At 38.5% G+C, this 17,703-nt stretch overlaps 1 long non-coding RNA gene across 5 annotated transcripts in view; it reads right to left on the bottom strand.

Moving 5' to 3' along the window:
• LOC104148494 (uncharacterized) overlaps positions 1–17,703 on the bottom strand; it is a 101,008-nt gene that overhangs the window by 35,334 nt on the left and 47,971 nt on the right. For 4 of the 5 annotated variants that reach the window (XR_011140173.1, XR_695120.2, XR_011140174.1 and 1 more), the window contains exon 3: positions 3,120–3,171. This is a non-coding gene — a long non-coding RNA (uncharacterized lncRNA). Of the gene's footprint in view, positions 1–3,119; positions 3,172–10,151; positions 10,217–17,703 lie in introns of all 5 variants that reach the window. The other variant, XR_011140176.1, reaches the window with a different exon arrangement.

The following is a 17,703-nucleotide window of genomic DNA, read 5'->3' as shown; positions in this document are numbered from 1 at the left end:
AGCAGAAATTAAAAAAAAAAAAAAAAAAACAACACTTTTTTTCTTTAAAGTAAAATGATTTTTCCACAGTTACTGCAGATTGATGCAAACTGAGTGGACTTGTTCCAGAAGCAGTAGCCCATTAAAGTCCACTAACAGTTTTACAAATAAAAATCCTGGACTATTAAGTCTACTTTTTATAGGAACTAGCATTTACTTTTAGTCTAACTATCCATAAATACCATGTAAGACGCTATGGCAAGTTTTGTTTTTTTGAGGAGAGGGATTGGACTAGAAAAATAATGTTGGCAATTTTCAGAGATTTTCTTCTTTTAAATGCATTATTTTTCTCTTCCTACTCAATCTGTAAGTATTTCTTAGAGAAATGAAGACAGCCTGAGGGAAATGAAAAATAGTTCTAATGAAACCCCAAACCACTTCTAAAATAACACTTTTATTCAGAATGTTGCTTAAGCAGAATATACGTCAGTGTAGCATAAAAGGTTTATTAGCGTCTGGGATGAGTTATATAATTCACTCATTGCTTCATCAGCTGGAAGGAAAAGAAACAAAAGGAAAAATAACAATAAAACAGCTGTCCAAAGCTCTTAAGGGCAAATGCATTACCTTTTTCTGACAAATCATGTATTTCCCAATACACACATAGATGCACACTTAGAAAAAACTAATTAACATTGATAAATAAGTGTAACTCAGGAAGTACAGCTGTTAAGGGATGACTGTCATTTTAATAATACTTTATTGTTTTCTCAGAAATTTTCATTCTTTCAATGACAAAAACAGCTCATAACATCAAAATTTGTCAAAATAATTGCAAATACTTTCAGAACTATTTTGCATCCATCAGTTCTGAAGGAGATAATTTTCTAATTTACTTACAGAACAGAACAACTTTGAAAATGTTAGTTTTCCATTACTGTTTTTTGAACAGATTAGGATACCCCTCATGTTACACTGAGAGTTTTCAGAATATTATCCTTTGTTAAATATTGAAATGTTAATTTTAAGATTACATTTTTCAGTAAATTCTATAAAAATTTAGAAACGATAAACATAGAGGATCCTTGATAGAACTTTCTGAGTGAAAACTGAAGGGAACTGATGTTCAGGAGTAATCCATTGGCAATACAGGGAAAAGCATACAGCCATTCAACCTTTACTGTATCTCCATCACCTGCTTTAAAAGTTTAAGGTCATTTGGTGGTAGGTCAAGCTAGACAATTGGCTACATATACTCTGTAGTATATCTTGCGTAACAGCCCATTTTTCATAACAAAACCAATTAGGAGTAATTACTGCCTGAAATAGGAATAACCCACTACCTACAGATTTGAGAAACATCATGAAGTTCCAGGAATCATCAGAACACCAAGAAGTAGTTGTTTGCCTATGTGAATGTGTGTATTTGGAAAAGCCTTCAGCTCCATAGTCACTGACATATCAAATCCCACAGGATTGTCTGCACTTCCCCAGCGTTCCCACAGGACCACTCCCAGGTAGGAGTCAGCAACCGACTCAACGTGTGTAGGAGCAACTGGACGAAAGATATGCATTCCTTGGAAGTCCTGGAGGATTAACTGTCCATTTCAAGGAACTCTTCCCTTAACTGTTACAGGAGATCTTTGCACATGAATACAAGCTATCCTAAAAGTCTTTTTATGAGTCATCAAGCGCTTCATCAAATGTGTTAAAATAGTCAACTAAAAGCCTAATCAAACAAGTAAAGCTTAAGCAAATATTTCAAATGGCCATGAGACTGAGTTCCCAAGTAGTCTCTGCGTGTGTGTTGGGAAGGGAATTAGTAAGTATGATGTGCGACTGAAACATATTCACACCTTGAAGCAGCAGAACCAAACAAAAATTGCAAAAAAAGCCTGAGATTCTTCAATGGGATTAGAACAAAGGCCAGAAAGCAGCACTCTACCTTTCGGAGCTATATATGCCATACAGCAACTCAGTAATAGCCTCTCTGGCACATTGGTAACTGATATATATTACAACACCTATAACAAGAGATATTAAAAAACTCTTCTAAGAAAATGTGAACAGATGTCCCACTATTTCATGAAATGCACAGCAAATGTAAGCCCTGTTTGGAACGTTTGTTAGCTTTGGTGTATCGCACATGGCACTATAACGTGTTTTGTGTTCTTTTGAGATTAGTTTTTAAAATAGGAGAAGCAAAACTAGTCAAATATTAGTTTCTTCACAGCTTTTGTTTCTTAGCTGTTATATGTCATTAATTCCAAGTGGATGTCAGTGAAATATTAGTCTAGGGCACAGAATGAAAAATTTTGATTTAATAATGTCCTCTTCATTAGTTCAAAGATTAAAAAAAACCTAAACAAACAAACAAAAAAGTCCCCAGACTCTTCCCCATAAGGAATAGAGCACATCATTACCTATATGTATTCATGCAAGCTTTTGGGGCCTGGAAAATTCTGAAATAAACTGAGAAAGGGTGATATCTTTTTGTATAATGGAAAATACAAGAGCTGCAATCATTACTATATTAGTTGATGCCAGTAACTATTTCAACTATTGATATACCAAACTGTCCAACTGAAATACAGATTGCATTACAGGCTACCCAGTGTATCACAAATTGTACAGGCCTGCTAGCCCTTTAAAAGTAGGCTATGAGAAAATGAGAGACAGGAACTCATTCTCAGTAGGTGACAAGTTAGAAAAATTGTTACATGTGCTTTAGCCTAGCAGCTCTGGGGCTTCTACGCATCTCATAGGAAAATATGTGCATTCTAAGAATGTTGTGTAGAGGAATGAGTTTCCAAATTCTCCACTGTTTAAATATAACTCTGCCTCTGCTGAAAAATCAAATGAAACTGAAAAATTAACAAACTGAGAAAGAGAAGGAGGATGTTATTTAGGCTATAATATGCAAAACACTGGAATGGGAACTTAATTGATTTTTATCCTTGGCTTTTCGACCTTGAAATAGTCATATTTCTCATCTATATTTCAGTTCTTCATCTGGAAAATAGGGATATGAACACACACACACACAAATTAGGGTGACAACTTCCTCATCACAGGATTCAGATGTGATAAGCCTCTACATGCTACCACAATACAAATAAAGAAATTAAAGGAAGCCTTACATCTTCAGAAAGAATAGGGTTGTTCTTCTTCATTAAACTTCTCTTGCTGCTGCTAATACACAAGAAAAAAATCTAATATGAACATATTTGAGTTGAACAGAGCATGCAACAATATTTTCATAGAAAGGCAAATGTCTAATTTGGATACTAGTAGGATCAATACTAGTCATGGACATCATCTAATTTAATAAACTGATTTGCTTTGCGTTCTTTTTCAAGATGTACTCTGGGGACTGCATGTATCGAAACAGAAATCTTGAGGAAATATACAGAGAAAGTCAATGATGAAATTGTATTGGCCCTAAAGACCTGTTTTAGTATTACATTCATCCAATTAACATATGAGTGATCTGCACCTAAGCCAAATCTTGACTATTTAATAACCTATGTTCAGCTGAAGTATTGCAGAGAGCTTCATTCAACAACATAACTATAACCTGCTGGAAGGCTATAATCTGTTTAGAGAGAGATGTACAAGGAAACAGGAAATGACATTTGTTCAATGAATTGCCTTGCTCTTGTTTGTGAATCAGCCTTACAAAGCTGGAGTAAAGCATGAAGAAACTGATGTGTTTCTTCACTCTTTTCTTTATATTTAAGTTAGTAGCTATAAAACTAGTCTCTACAGGCACTGTAGTAAGTTTTATATCCGTGGGTGGACTGTAATTGTAGCCATATGTAGCTCTCAAGCAGATCAAGTGAAACTCTCATGCTAGTGTTATGTAGCATGTCGGTTTGAGGACTCCTCAGGAATCCGAATCTCTAACGGCGACAGAAAGCGCTACAGCGAGAAGCTAATGTCTCTGGGTCAAACAACAGTTCTTCTTATGAGAACACTGGCATCCCATGATGGTCCATGACCTCCCGCCTGCAGGTGCATTTCAGAATTCACGCAGTCCTCCAACACGTATTATTTGCCTGTCGTTCTCAGGTACGGGTTTGTTTTGTTTTGTTTTATTTTAATGTGGCTTGTGAGAACACAAATCTGTCCCCTTCTCTATTTTGTCACTATCAAATTTGTTTTTAGATTAGCAAAAAGATACTAATTTCTTTTTATGTGAACTTTTATAATAGCTCCTCAACCAGTAACATTATTCTGTGTGTTTCAAATACAGTATACAAGATGATATTAAGAAAAAGAGTTCATTATAATCTTTAATGTTTTAGTAAACCAAAACATGTTTAAAAAGAATTATCTTGCATCTAAAGCAGGGAAATGTTCGACGTTCTGTACAACTCCATTACTACTCACAAATCTGCTAGAAAAGTCATAAGGATTTAAAAGGTGAAAACTAAAAGGGAAAACACAGAGATCACAAAACCATGTAAAGAGACACCAAGATTACTTTTTAAAGTTTCAATTTTTATCCATTTGAAGATTCATTGTCCAATGATTTTTTCTTTATTGAGTAAAATTGTGAAATTCCTTGGGAAAGCTTTCATGTACCTAAATGACTATGGCATTATTACATTAATAACACACACACACATACATTTGTGTATTATAAATACAAATACACTTGATTGATAGGTTCACTTTCAGAAACTCCAGCCATTTTTGTCCCATGATACAAAAACTCTGCTTAATGCACTCGGAGTTAACACAGTGGAAAAATAGTGAAGTTCGTATAAGGTAGCAGTAGATTACTGCCGTCTAGGGAAAAAAAGTCTTCCATGAGGAAACATAAGCATGTTCTGTTTCACTGAATAACAAAGAAATAAGAGAATTGTAGAAATGTAGGGGAGGCAAAATGAGGAGAGAATATGAAGCAGGGAATGACGAGAAAAGATAGATTATAAGACAGTATTAAAGAAAAACAGAATATCCCAAAGTTATGCTTGATTGTTTTCTGGTGTTCAAGCAAGTAGAAGTTTGTAAAAGGAGAATAACCCCTTTGTTGTATCTTCGAGGGGTAAAAAACCCAATACATTGGTATGTGCTCATCTGGGAGCTGTCAGCGAAGACATAACGAAAACTAGGATATCTTAGAGAACACTGAATGACCTATAGTGGAAGGTCATGTTTCAGAAAATATGTTAGCTAAAGCAATTTCAGTAACACTTCCAGAAATTACTACTTCTGACCATGATTATTACAAAGAAACTCCAGTCTCCAGGACCCACTGAAATTCTAAGGGAACTAGATGTCAGGCCTCCTAGTTGAGATAGAAAAAAGGTTTTACCTCTACACTCCTAGAACTTTAGTTAAGATTTTAGACCAGAAACCCTCTTGCAAGAGTTATATAATATTTTCAGAAAGTATTTCAGGTATAATACTGGTAACATATCACAACTGGTTTCTCTTTACCGTTCTGTCTTGTTCCTGTTCACTTAATGCATATTATGTATAATACATGTCTCTGATTTGATGTCTTTGTTGCTATCTCTTTAAATAATTTTTTTTTTTTTTTTTTTACTTTTCTGGGCCCTGCAGTGTCAGGTTGTGTTTTTTGGAATGTTGTCAATAAGTGAGTTCAAACACTCTTTCTACTTCTAAGTAAGCAGAGGCAAAAGGATGTGATAAGGTCTATGAGTCTAGTGGTGCTTACCAGACAACTGTCACAGAGAGCAACTACTGCAAACAGGAGGGCTGATAAGACATAAGAGCAGAGGAAATGGTTAGGAGAGTATGTCCTTAAAAAATATCTCAAAACGGTAGGACTGAACAAGACCAAGGCTGATCAGCCCTGCAGGTATGATATGCAGATCGTCCAGTCTTCTGGAGTCGAGGCTCCAGGTTCTACCAGAGGAAGGTGTGCAACAAGCTAACACAATTAGACAGATGATATCAAGTCATGAAAACTTTTGGGCACATTGTGGCTTTTTATATGATCCAGTCTGAAGTGAAAACACTGACTAGATACAACAATTGTTTCAGACCTCAAAACTTTAAAGCTGAAAGAACTGATTTATTTTACAGTTATGTTTCAGTTTGGCTTACCATAGGACTAAATATCTGAATTGTTTCCTAACAACTGTTTCCTGAAGTGTCCTAAGAGACTTTCGAGATATTTTGGGGTAGACAGCAATGTCAACCCACCTCCAACACGTTACCATGAAGACTGTTGTTTTGCAAGGCTCTACCAAAAAAAAAAATCAAATATATAATTAGCATGTTCCAAAATACCTGGCAGTGGGGAGGGAGAGAAATAGCTTTTGCTCAGGATTCATTTGCTAAAGTGTACAGATAAGAGTGTTATCTTTTTTTAAACTAATTTTCTTGAACACTGAAAGGCCTGGGAATTGTATTTTTTTTCTTTCCTTTTTAGCCAATCAGAGAGTGAGGATGACACGATGCCTGTTGAGAATCAACAGGTTAAATTCTAAATAAAACCTCCAGATCAGAGGATTGGGATTCAAGCAACAAAACAGTTTTGAGCCAAATATTTAGCCACATAGCAGGTACTGAAATACTACTTTACATTTCTATTACCACACCTCACAGCTAGGCCAACAATTCGTAGAGGCCAACCATAGTGCATATTACAAAGCTATTGCAAAAGAATAATAACAATTATGTAAGTTAGCTTGAACCTGTTGAGCATACGGAAGTGGCATAAAAAGTACAGGAGAGATAGGATACTCTAGTTTTGTTTAGCAGCTGCACCGCAGCACTGCAGTCTCAAGGGTGAGGCAGTTTCTCACATATACTTTACTATATGTGCTTTGTATAGCCATAATATTAATGTGCCTATATACTGAAATGGAAAAGTTCCTGTCATTCAGATAGTAGTGGTGGAGTTATAACATTTAAACATAGCATCTTTTCTTGTGCATAAAAAAAGGAAGATATCTCTGTTTTATCAACTGGATGCAATTATCTTTTTTTTTCTTTTTAAACTGTGATCAGCTGAATAGATCTGTAGAAGATACGTGAAATTTTGTTTTACTTTACGTTTTTCCTTTGATTCTGGTATTATAAAATATTGTGACTCTTCCTGAGTTCTAACCCCGTTCAGTGGAGAATCAGTATGTAATTTCCCCTCTTTTGCCCTGCCGTAGTAAAATCATAAAGTTTGCATTTACAGTTAGCAGCTGATTTAGGGAAATTCATATGAAAAGAGCTGTCTTGCAACTTGCAGATCAGGTTTGCCAGCTAGTAGCAGACGAATAACTATTATTAGTTGTTACAGCAGATGAGATATAAATGTCATTTTTTCTGAAAGGTGAAGTGAAACTTTTCAGTTTCACTAGAGAAGATTTCTGTCAGAGTTTGAAACAGTGCTATATGTGGAAGCTACCAATGTGCCATCTGTCACAATAAGTGATATTTTGGGGCCACATTATAAACCAGCTGGTGACTAGCTCACAACCTTGACCAAAATACTTTCTGTGAATTAAAGATGTGTAAGCACTTAAGCCACATTCAAATGGCCTAAATTCAGCTTATTCATTAGTGTGAATTGGCACCTCTGGGAAAGCTATATAGATTTTAAGAAAGATAGTAATGTACTGAGTCAGGTAGAATATGCCAAATATTGAGAATGGGGATTAAGGGGGAATTTAAACCTGAATATTGTTATAACTTAAGTTTTATTGTCAGATAAGGTCATCCAGCTACCATTCCTGCAACCTAAGAACATCACCTGGAACAATATTTTGTAATATTTTAGCTGACCTTGCAGAAGAAAATGCCATCATTTCTCCTGAACTGGTGTACCCTGTAAAACCTACTCAATCCTACAGTGTTGAGCCTTAACTTTTGAGACTGATCTAATTTTTAAAAAACATCTTTAACGCTTGTGACAGATGAGACTCTGCAAATGTGAACACTTTGAAGATTATTATTCTGACTTATACTTTTGAGACATTTTCCCAATCTGTCACTGCTACAAAGGTGATATGCAGCTTTGGTTTCCTAGAATAGCATGGGAAGGTGAAGGAGAAAGGCTTATCCTTCCTGCAATCCGTGAAAACAGTTTGTTGCAGTTTAAAAGGCCTCACACAAAGGCTGGTGAAAGGACTAAATGAAGATCAGCCTGCATCTGAGACAAGGAGGAGAAAGCTGGCAACGTATGCTGGAGAAAGAAATTACTTCTTTTTGCCTGTACTATGTGCACTTGATATGGAATAACTGCAGAGAGAATGCTTTGTGATACACTTTTCTGCAGTGTCTTTTTTCACTCTAAAATTAATAGCACTAAATTTTCTGAAAGCTGGCTGGTCACTAATAAGCTCTGTTGCTGTCCTTATGAAAGCAGTACTGCAACTGCAAACCTAATATTAGATCTCCTAAGGTCTAGTAGAAGGATAAGGGGACCATGACTGTAAATTCAAGTCTGGAGGCCCAGAACTCTACTTTTTCACCTGAGAGAGAAAAAGACTTGCACATCTGAAACCTCAGCAGAATACCCAGGAGGATCTTGTGAGGGAAAAAGCTGTAGTAAATGAACATTACAGGAACTATAAATGTGGCTAAAATCATTTTTAAAAAATATTCCCTTTATAAAATACATTAATGACCACTGAATCTTGGAATAAGTCTTTATAAGAATAAATCAGAATAGATGCACCATAGTGCTTTTGCGTACTGTGGATAATGCTATCTTAGGAAGTTACAATGGTGAACAAATATTTTGAATGTGAAGTTATATTCCTCAGTGCTCACATATCAAAAATATTTTCACCTTTCTTAAGCTTATTTTGTGGTTATTTCAAAAGTGCTACTTCATCAGTATAAGAGTGAGAGAAGAATATTCAGAAATCTGTTCATAATATTTAAGATTGGTTGTTGCCTAGCAACTATGCCAAAGATCATGGAATTTCTCTTAGATACAGGTCAGTAAGCAAGTGGCCAGTGGTGGGTGCAAAGGAACAAAATTTTATTTTATTTTATTTTATTTTATTTTATTTTATTTTATTTTATTTTATTTTATTTTATTTTCAGTTACACTTTGCTACTACCTGGAACATGAGGAATTTGGCTTAGCATGCTAATCTGGTGGCTGCACGACATGCCTACAGACTTGTTCCAATTATATTTATTTGGAACATTATTTGGAACATTCATTATTTATGAATATTTTCTTCTAGATTCCCCTTCCACGTTGCTGTACTTCAGTTATTACTGGACACATAACCAAACTTCCCTCAAAAGTACAGCCGAGCTGAAATGGACATACCATTTGAGACTGTAGTCATACAAGTTCAAAATCCAGGCAGTCTAGTTTTCAACACTGGATCAAACTCATTCCTCAAAATTGTCACACTGCAGTGACTGCCCACCCTCTATTTCACTTCTTAATGTCTTCTTCCCAGGAATTCTAAACAAATTTTCACTGTAAGTGAAAGCCTATGAAATCCCATCGCTGGTTAGAAATTGCAGCAAGCTATATGCATTGTCCCTGCTTTGCAACATTTTACCAGTAGATTCTCTGCCCAGAAATATACCACTCCTAGGTGAAAGAGGAGTCTTTGCCAGATCAAGTCTGTTACTGGAATATATGGATTTGTTCAGGAAAGGCAAGGGCAACAGCGACTCTTTGCTGCCTTATTTATCTTCAAGGTTTGTTGTGACAAGATGCTCAAATTTAACTAGACAGACAGGGTTTTTATTTTTTTTTGTGGGAGTGAGGGGGAGGATTTTAACAAGTATTGAGATTCTTTATCCTCCCCCTTTTTTCTAAACTGCTGTAGAAATAGATGAGGAAACATAGATTAAGTTTTGGCTAAGAAAAATACATAAGGGATTTTTTCTTCTTCCAATCAATTCAAGATAAAGTTTGGACCCAACACCACAGTAAATATCTAGATTTTGATTTTAGATGCACTGCTTATATACAGTTTCAATTTAAACTTTTCCCAAGTTTACCCAAAACCTCAGGCCATGCTCTTTGAAAATCTTGGCAAATCTGGGTCAAGATTCGGCTCTTATTATGAAAGTTTCTAATGCATTTAGCAATGTCATAATGCTTAGTCAGTGTTTTATTTAACAAACATACAGTGACTCTAAGTGTTACCCCTAATACAGGTGTTTCCATGCTTTTTTCCCACAAATATAAGCCATTACGGGCATGATTAAAGTTGTTTTACCTTTTCATGTTTTTCTCTGCTCTTCCCTTCTTTGTTGCTCTGTGTTCAGTTCATAAGCAGTAAGACTGTTGCAAGCCAGGAGGGTAGGTCATGAACAATCAAGTAAGAGTATCCATAAAGAGGTCAAAGATATCAATATATGGAAGAAATTCTGAGTTTTGTATATAGAAAACCATTCAGTGATAGCTAACTCAGAAATTGTATCAATATAAAACCAAACAAAACAAAACATCCAAATATTTTATAAAATCTCTTTTTAAATATTCTAAGTTAAATATGTAACTTGGAATTTGCAGCAACCTGAAGAGTTCTACTTTAACAGCAATAGTATAATACTCCAAATATAGCCAAAATGCTCAGCAGAACAATAGAACAAGGGGATAGAATTTGTTTTCCTTAATCTAATTCACCCTGCACAAATGCTAATTATATTAATTGAAAATAAAGACAGATAGGAGGTCTTCAGCATATTCAACATGAGAAAAAGAATATCTAATAGAAAAAAAAGACTGTTTTTCCTGTTATGGCACTTGCCTCAGACCTGAAAGATCCAGATTCAGCAATTCTCTAATAACCGCTTTCACTGCAGTGCTGAGCCTAGGTCTTCAATAACATTTAGTTGGAAACCTAGAGGGCTGTTGTCTAGGCCAAATGCCTTAGGTACCTTAAATGTTTCAGTGGCCTACATGTAAACTGAGCACAGCAAAAATACTTCCATGCCCATTTTGTACCTTCCCTGAATTTCCCACCATGCTATGTATAAAACACACAACACAGAGTACCCTACAACCATGTAGTCCATACACTTACTGGAAACTGCCTCAGCAGTAGCAGCTAATTCTTTTTTTTTTTTCTTTTTTTTACAGGTTTGTGAATCAGCTTCAATAGAAATAATTCTTAGGCTTTTGCCTCAATGCAGAATATATGGAGCAATACTTAACAAATAGGTGTCAGAATTCCATTAAAAGCAATCTAGGTATTTTTTTATTTCAACAATGTACCCAAAAGTACACTGCCAGCTTACGTGAGTCAAATTATCTGCAGTTTGAAGGAAAGCTAGATTTCACAATAACTGATAGGAACAAGATTAAACAATAAGAAGATGTGCAAGAGGCATTGTCTTACTAAAATTAAATTTTAGGCACTCTTATATCATACATTCTACAAGCAACACAGCTTCTTCTCAGATACGTTGATAGTTATGTTATCATTAGCTGTAGTGAAGTTCTAATTACACAGTGAGTATATTTGAATAAAGCATTTATTTTCTTTCTGCTAAACTGCTGTTATCACTCCAGGTCATATTACTATCACTGGGTATTAAACAAAAACACAGCTCACAGTGGGGATTGAAGATATTAAAACTTACTTTTTTTTTTTTTTGGCTCCCGCTATCCTGAGGTTTGGTTCCTCTTCTGTGGAGACCTCCTTCTTCTTTTATTTTTCAAATTTGGGCCATACTCACTCTTGTCCGTATCTAGTTCACTGAGGTTGATTCTCTAACCCTTTTCCAGTTCAACCACCTTGCTAAATATTTTTGCAGAGCTTTCATAAAAGTATGTCCTCAATTTTACCCACAACTACTTTCCAGTACATCTATCACATCATTTAATTTTATTCTATTTTGCTGTGATTTTACTTCCAGGTTTTGCTTGGTATTCTGATTCCAGTTGAATGCAGTTATTTCTCTTCTGTTCTAGTTCAATCTCAACAATGTGAGAGTAAACTAAAATTGCTAAGCTTTAAAATTGCAAAGAAATGCATTATTCATTATCAATGAACTAGAATGGGAAAAGAAAATGAATACTGTGAGTTGAACTATTAGAGGGGAATAGTTCTGGTAGGCTGAATGGATAGCAAAGGAAGAAAGTAAATGCATGGAATGGGAATGGGAGAAAGATTAAACTAAACTACAAAAGTGAAATAAAAAAGAGGAAGTAAGAGAAAGGGAGTGACTCACATGGCACAAAGAGAAATAAGGTAGTAAGGGCAGAAAAAACAAGACAGAGTAGACTATGAAAAGAGAATAATAAACTAGGCTTCATGGGAAGCATCTGAAAAGCACCGAAGAGATAATTAAATAGATTCAGCTGAAAGAAAAATCCAAATGTAAATTAACACAGCATTAATGGAAAGATACCAATATGAAAACAATTATAGGATTAGATTCTGCTTACGTGGTCATGATGCAAATATCCGGAAAGAAACAGAACTGAATTGCTATGTACAGCTATGTTGATTTGAGTGCTGATATGACACTTAGTGCTTTTTCAAGCCCTGTTTGTTGTGAGGAGCCGAGTTCGGGGCAAACCTCTATTGCCTGCTCGTGCTGGGTTTTGAGATTGTGGCTGTCAAGTAGGCTCACTTCAGTCCTTGGCAGGGAAATAGCCTCCTTTTTGTCTGAACGTAGAATCTCTGTGTTTCCCTCTGTCTTTGTTACCTCAAGTGGAGACTATTGCAATGCTCTCTACATGGGGCTACACCTTTAAACCACTTAAAATTTGCAGATGCGGTAGAACATCCCAGCCCACTTCTTTAGTAGTATTTCATGCAGAGAGCAGGGTTTTTTTGACGTTTTAAACCCTTTTTCAAATGGTTTGGGACTCAGCTAGGCAGGAGGCAGACTCCGTCTCTTATTGCGTTTCCTTCACAGTACCTCACCTAAGGTGCATCAGCTAAAAGCCCCCTTCATGGTAATAAACTAGCAGGAGGAGGCTGATGGTGAAGTGTTCTCTGTGTGAAGTCCTTGACTTTGAACCAATTTTTTTGCCTGGGTCTCTCAGAAACTAGATTTGATCATTTCAAGAAATATTAAATGCCCAAGGAAAAAAGGGGGAGTAGGGGTCAGGAAGGCTCTCTCACAAGGATGAACTTGTGGGACACTGCATATCAGAGGGGGAAGATGGGAGAAGAGAAGGGTAAAGATTCAGGGGTGTGAGAAGGGAGGGAATAGCTGAGGGGAAAACTGATAGTAGAATTTGAAAGGTGTAGTTAGTGTTGGGTGTTTTTCCAGAGTGACTGGTGAAAAAAGAATGCCTTGAATATAAACAGGAAGAGTGGAAATGTTGTATGCATGGTGAATTTGACCTTGCCAGATTATTTTTTAATTTTGGTACAAAATTCAATTTTTTACAGTATTTTATAGGAATTCTATATAATTTAAAACAACATTATCTCTGAACTATCTTAAAAATAGTCATTAATCAGGACACATTAGGCCATATATAAAATAAACAAGTGGCATAATGTACTGCTGTTTCTTCTAGGTTACCTTCCTAAATGTTTTATTTTCTTCTTGCCAAGTACTAGAAATCATTTCAGCGTTTGATTCTGAGACACCGGCCATTGTTCAATTATTTATTTTTTCCTCAGAACTTAGGAGGTGGAAGGACTGACTGAAGGTTTTTATTCTACAGTTAGCCCTTTATACACAAGAAGAGCAGGATTCTGCATGCATGATGATAACATGTCAAGCAGTGGCTGTCAATGGAAGGAAGAAGTAAAGGCAGCCCAGGCTTAGGTGATCACCCCTATGACAGAGGAGCACGCAGAGAGGGATGAGACATCTTGCTGATGTCCCTGTGGAATGAAGGCAGAGAAATGTTCTTGACAGTGGCAACCATGGGATTTCTTTCTTTGTCAGTGAAAGTAAAGCGCAACTGACAGACAGCCTGGAGTAGAGCAGCATGAATGGAAATAGCACTGCAGGGCAAATGAGCCACGGGAAGGAGTGGAGTGGCTCCCACGGAGTGGAAAGGTAATTTTTAGAGGTTTAATTTCACACAGAAGAGTACTAGTTAGTCTCCTTTCCAAAACGATCATGGCCTTCCATGTAGCAGATTAGAGAAAGGGAGGAGGAGATGCCACATGCCTCACAATTCCATTTTCAGGAAACTGGAATGAAATATAGATCTTTTGAATTATATTTGATTGATTCAGATTTGGTCTGATTAACCTACTGTTTAAGTCAGTGTGAAACGTCTTTCCCTGCTTTGTAGATTTATTTATGATCACTTAGTACTAGCATCAGCTGTAACATCAATATTTCTTATATCGTAGGATAAATATTAGCTCCACTCTGCTGTGACAATCAGGCTTCTGGCAGGACTCAAGCTATTTGGCTTCTTCTTCCAAAGAAATGCATTGATTTAGACAGTGAGGGAGTATGTTAAAATATAAATTTAGCCTTTTAAATTTACTAGTAACAACTAGAAAGGTACTAGGCAAAAAATTGCTTTGCAAATATTAGCATAATAACACAAATCTCAGCTACCCTGATGTGTCACAATTTTAGGGAGAAACTGAACTGGTTCCAATAACGTATAGAAACTCTTTGCTAGTTTGAAATATCTTTGATCTTCGGGAGGAAGAAATTAGGATACTCATTCTGGTGAGGCAGAGCTGGCTTTTCATTCCCACTTCTGTTATTTGTATAATAAACCTCAACCCTTGGTGGTCCATTTTGCAAACAGTAAGGATAGAATAGTCATATCCTCTTAACTCGGAAGGCTGTTCCAAGGGTCCTTAATTACAGTGAGAGGTGATCCCATTCTATGGCTATTGGGGCCATATAAGCACCTGGGAAGTTAATACAGTCAAAAGCCGTAATAGCTTTATTAACTTTCCATCATTTTAGTTGATTTTATGAGCTTTCATTACAATTCAACTTGTTAAGATATATGGTAAGAATTCTTCTCTTGCTACCAGATACTGCTTAGGAATGAATAAAACTATCAGTGCTGTCTGCCATGACATTTGCCAAAATATTCAGCTGTTTTTTCAGCTATGTTTTGTTTATTTTTAACTGTTTTGAGAATGTTGACTTATCAGAAAATCTGGAAAAACGAGAAACAACAGTGCACATATTTTGACTTGTTCTGCGTGAACAGCACGATCATAACTTAAATTGCTGTTGTTACCACTACTACTCAAACACATTTGACTTCTCATTCTATATCTATGTATTCCCAAGGGAAAGAGGGGCTCTCCCTGCTTAAAAGGATATTAATATACTTCAAAGATAAATACTAACGTTTTTAGGAAATTATATAATTTAGATTGCATTTTCAGTCTATATTCAGGCACAATCTTCATAACCACATGATCACAGAATCACAGAATCGTTTAGGTTGGAAGGGACCTCTGGAGATCATCTAGTCCATCCTCCCTGCTCAAGCAGGGTCCTCTAGAGCATATTGCCCAGGATCACATCCAGACGGGTTTTGAATATCTCCAGCGAAGGAGACTCCACCACCTCTCTGGGCAACCTGTGCCAATGCTCTGTCACCCCCACGGCAAAGAAATTTTTCCTCAGGTTCAGATGCAACTTCCTGTGGTTCACTTTCTGCCCGTTGCCTCTTGTCCTGTCGCTGGGCACCACGGAGAAGAGGCTGGCCTCATCCTCTTGACACTCCCCCTTCAGATACTTGTACACGTTGCTGAGATCCCCTCTCAATCTTCTCTTCTCCAGGCTGAACAGGCCCAGCTCTTGCAATCTTTCTTCAGAGGAGAGGTGCTCCAGCCCTCTAATCATCTTGGTAGCCCTCCGCTGGACTCTCTCCAGCAGTGCCATGTCTCTCTTGTACTGGGGAGCCCAGAACTGGACACAGTACTCCAGGTGAGGCCTCCCCAGGGCTGAGGAGAGGGGCAGGATCACCTCCCTGGACCTGCTGGCAACACTCACCTAATGCACCCCAGGAGACCATTGGCCTTCTTGGCCACAAGGGCACACTGCTGGCTCAGGCTTAACTTGTTGTCCACCAGCACTCCCAGGTCCTTCTCTGCAGAGTTGCTTTGCAGCAGGTCAACCCCCAGCCTGTACTGGTGCATGGGATTATTTCTCCCCAGGTGCAGGACCCTGCACTTGCCTGTGTTGAACTTCAGGAGGTTCCTCTCCGCCCACCTCTCCAGCCTCTCCAGGTCCCTCTGAAGGGCAGCACAGTCTTCTGGTGTGTTAGCCTCTCCCCACAGTTTAGGATCATCAGCAAACTTGCTGAGGGTGCACTCTGTCCCTTCCTCCAGGTCATGGATGAATACATTGAACAAGACTGGACCCAGGACTGACCCCTGGGGGACACCACTAGCCACAGGCCTCCAACTTGACTCTGCGCCATTCACCACAACCCTCTGAGCTCGGCCATCCAGCCAGTTCTCAAGCCACCTCACTGTCCACTCATCCAACCCACACTTCCTGAGTTTCCCTAGGAGGATGTGATGGGAGACAGTGTCAAAAGCCTTGCTGAAGTCCAGGGAGACAACATCCACTGCTCTGCCCTCATCTACCCAGCCAGTCTTCTCAACATCCGCCACCTCCCTCAGCACTCGTGGGTGCATCCCATCGGGGCCCATGGATTTATGGATGTCAAGTTTGCACAAAAGATCTCTAACCTGATCCTCCTCAACCAAGGGAGAGTCTTCCTTTCTCCAGACTTCCTCTCTTGTCTCCAAGGTCTGGAATTCCTGAGGACTGGCCTTAGCAGTGAAGACTGAAGCAAAGAAGGAATTCTGCAACTCTGCCTTCTCTGTATCCTTCGTCACCAGGGCGCCCGCCCCATTCAGCAGCGGGCCCATGTTTTCCCTAGTCTTCCTTTTGTTATTGGTGTATTTGAAGAAGGCCTTCTTGTTGTCCTTGACATCCCTTGCCAGATTTAATTCCAAATGGGCCTTAGCCTTCCTTGTCGCATCCCTGCACCCTCTGACTACATCCCTGTATTCCTCCCAAGTGGCCTGCCCCCTTTTCCACATTCTGTAGACTTCCTTCTTCTGTTGGAGTTTGGCCAGGAGTTCCTTGCTCATCCAGGCAGGTCTCCTGCCCGCTTTGCTCGACTTCTTCCTCAGAGGGATGCACTGCTCTTGAGCCTGGAGGAAGTGACGCTTGAATATTAACCAGCTTTCTTGGACCCCTCTTCCTTCTAGAGCCCTACCCCATGAGATTCCCCTAAGTAGGACCCTGAAGAGGCCAAAGTCAGCTCTCCTGGAGTCCAGCGCTGCAATCCTACTCATTGCCCTGCTCCCTCCTCACAGGATCCTGAACTCCACCATCTCATGGTCACTGCAGCCAAGGCTGCCCCCAACCTTCACATCTCCAACTAGACCCTCTCTGTTCGTTAGTACAGGGTCTAGCATTGCACCTCTCCTCGTTGGTGTCTCCACCACCTGGGTCAATTATCATCAATGCTTTGCAGGAACCTCTTTGACTGTTTGTGCCTAGCTGTGCTGTCTTGCCAACAGATGTCAGGGTGGTGGAAGTCTCCCATGAGAACCAGGGCCTGTGATCGTGAGGCTACTTCCAGCTGTTGTAGAAGGCCTCATCGGCAACTTCCTCCTGATCAGGTGGCCTGTAGTAAACCCCCGCAACAATGTCACCCATGTTAGCCTGCCCTTTATTCCTTACCCGTAGGCTCTCCACTTGCTCTTCATCCACCCCTAAGCGGAGCTCCACACATTCTAGTTGCTCCCTCACATAAAGAGCAACTCCACCACCTCGCCTTCCTGGCCTGTCTTTCCTAAAAAGCACATAGCCATCCATGACAGCATCCCAGTCATGCCCACT

Source organism: Struthio camelus, chromosome 3 (genome assembly GCF_040807025.1).
Source record: "Struthio camelus isolate bStrCam1 chromosome 3, bStrCam1.hap1, whole genome shotgun sequence".
NCBI classification, from domain to species: Eukaryota; Metazoa; Chordata; class Aves; order Struthioniformes; family Struthionidae; genus Struthio; species Struthio camelus.
Note: the sequence above shows the minus strand (reverse complement) of the source record. Positions and strands in the feature narration are given on the sequence as shown.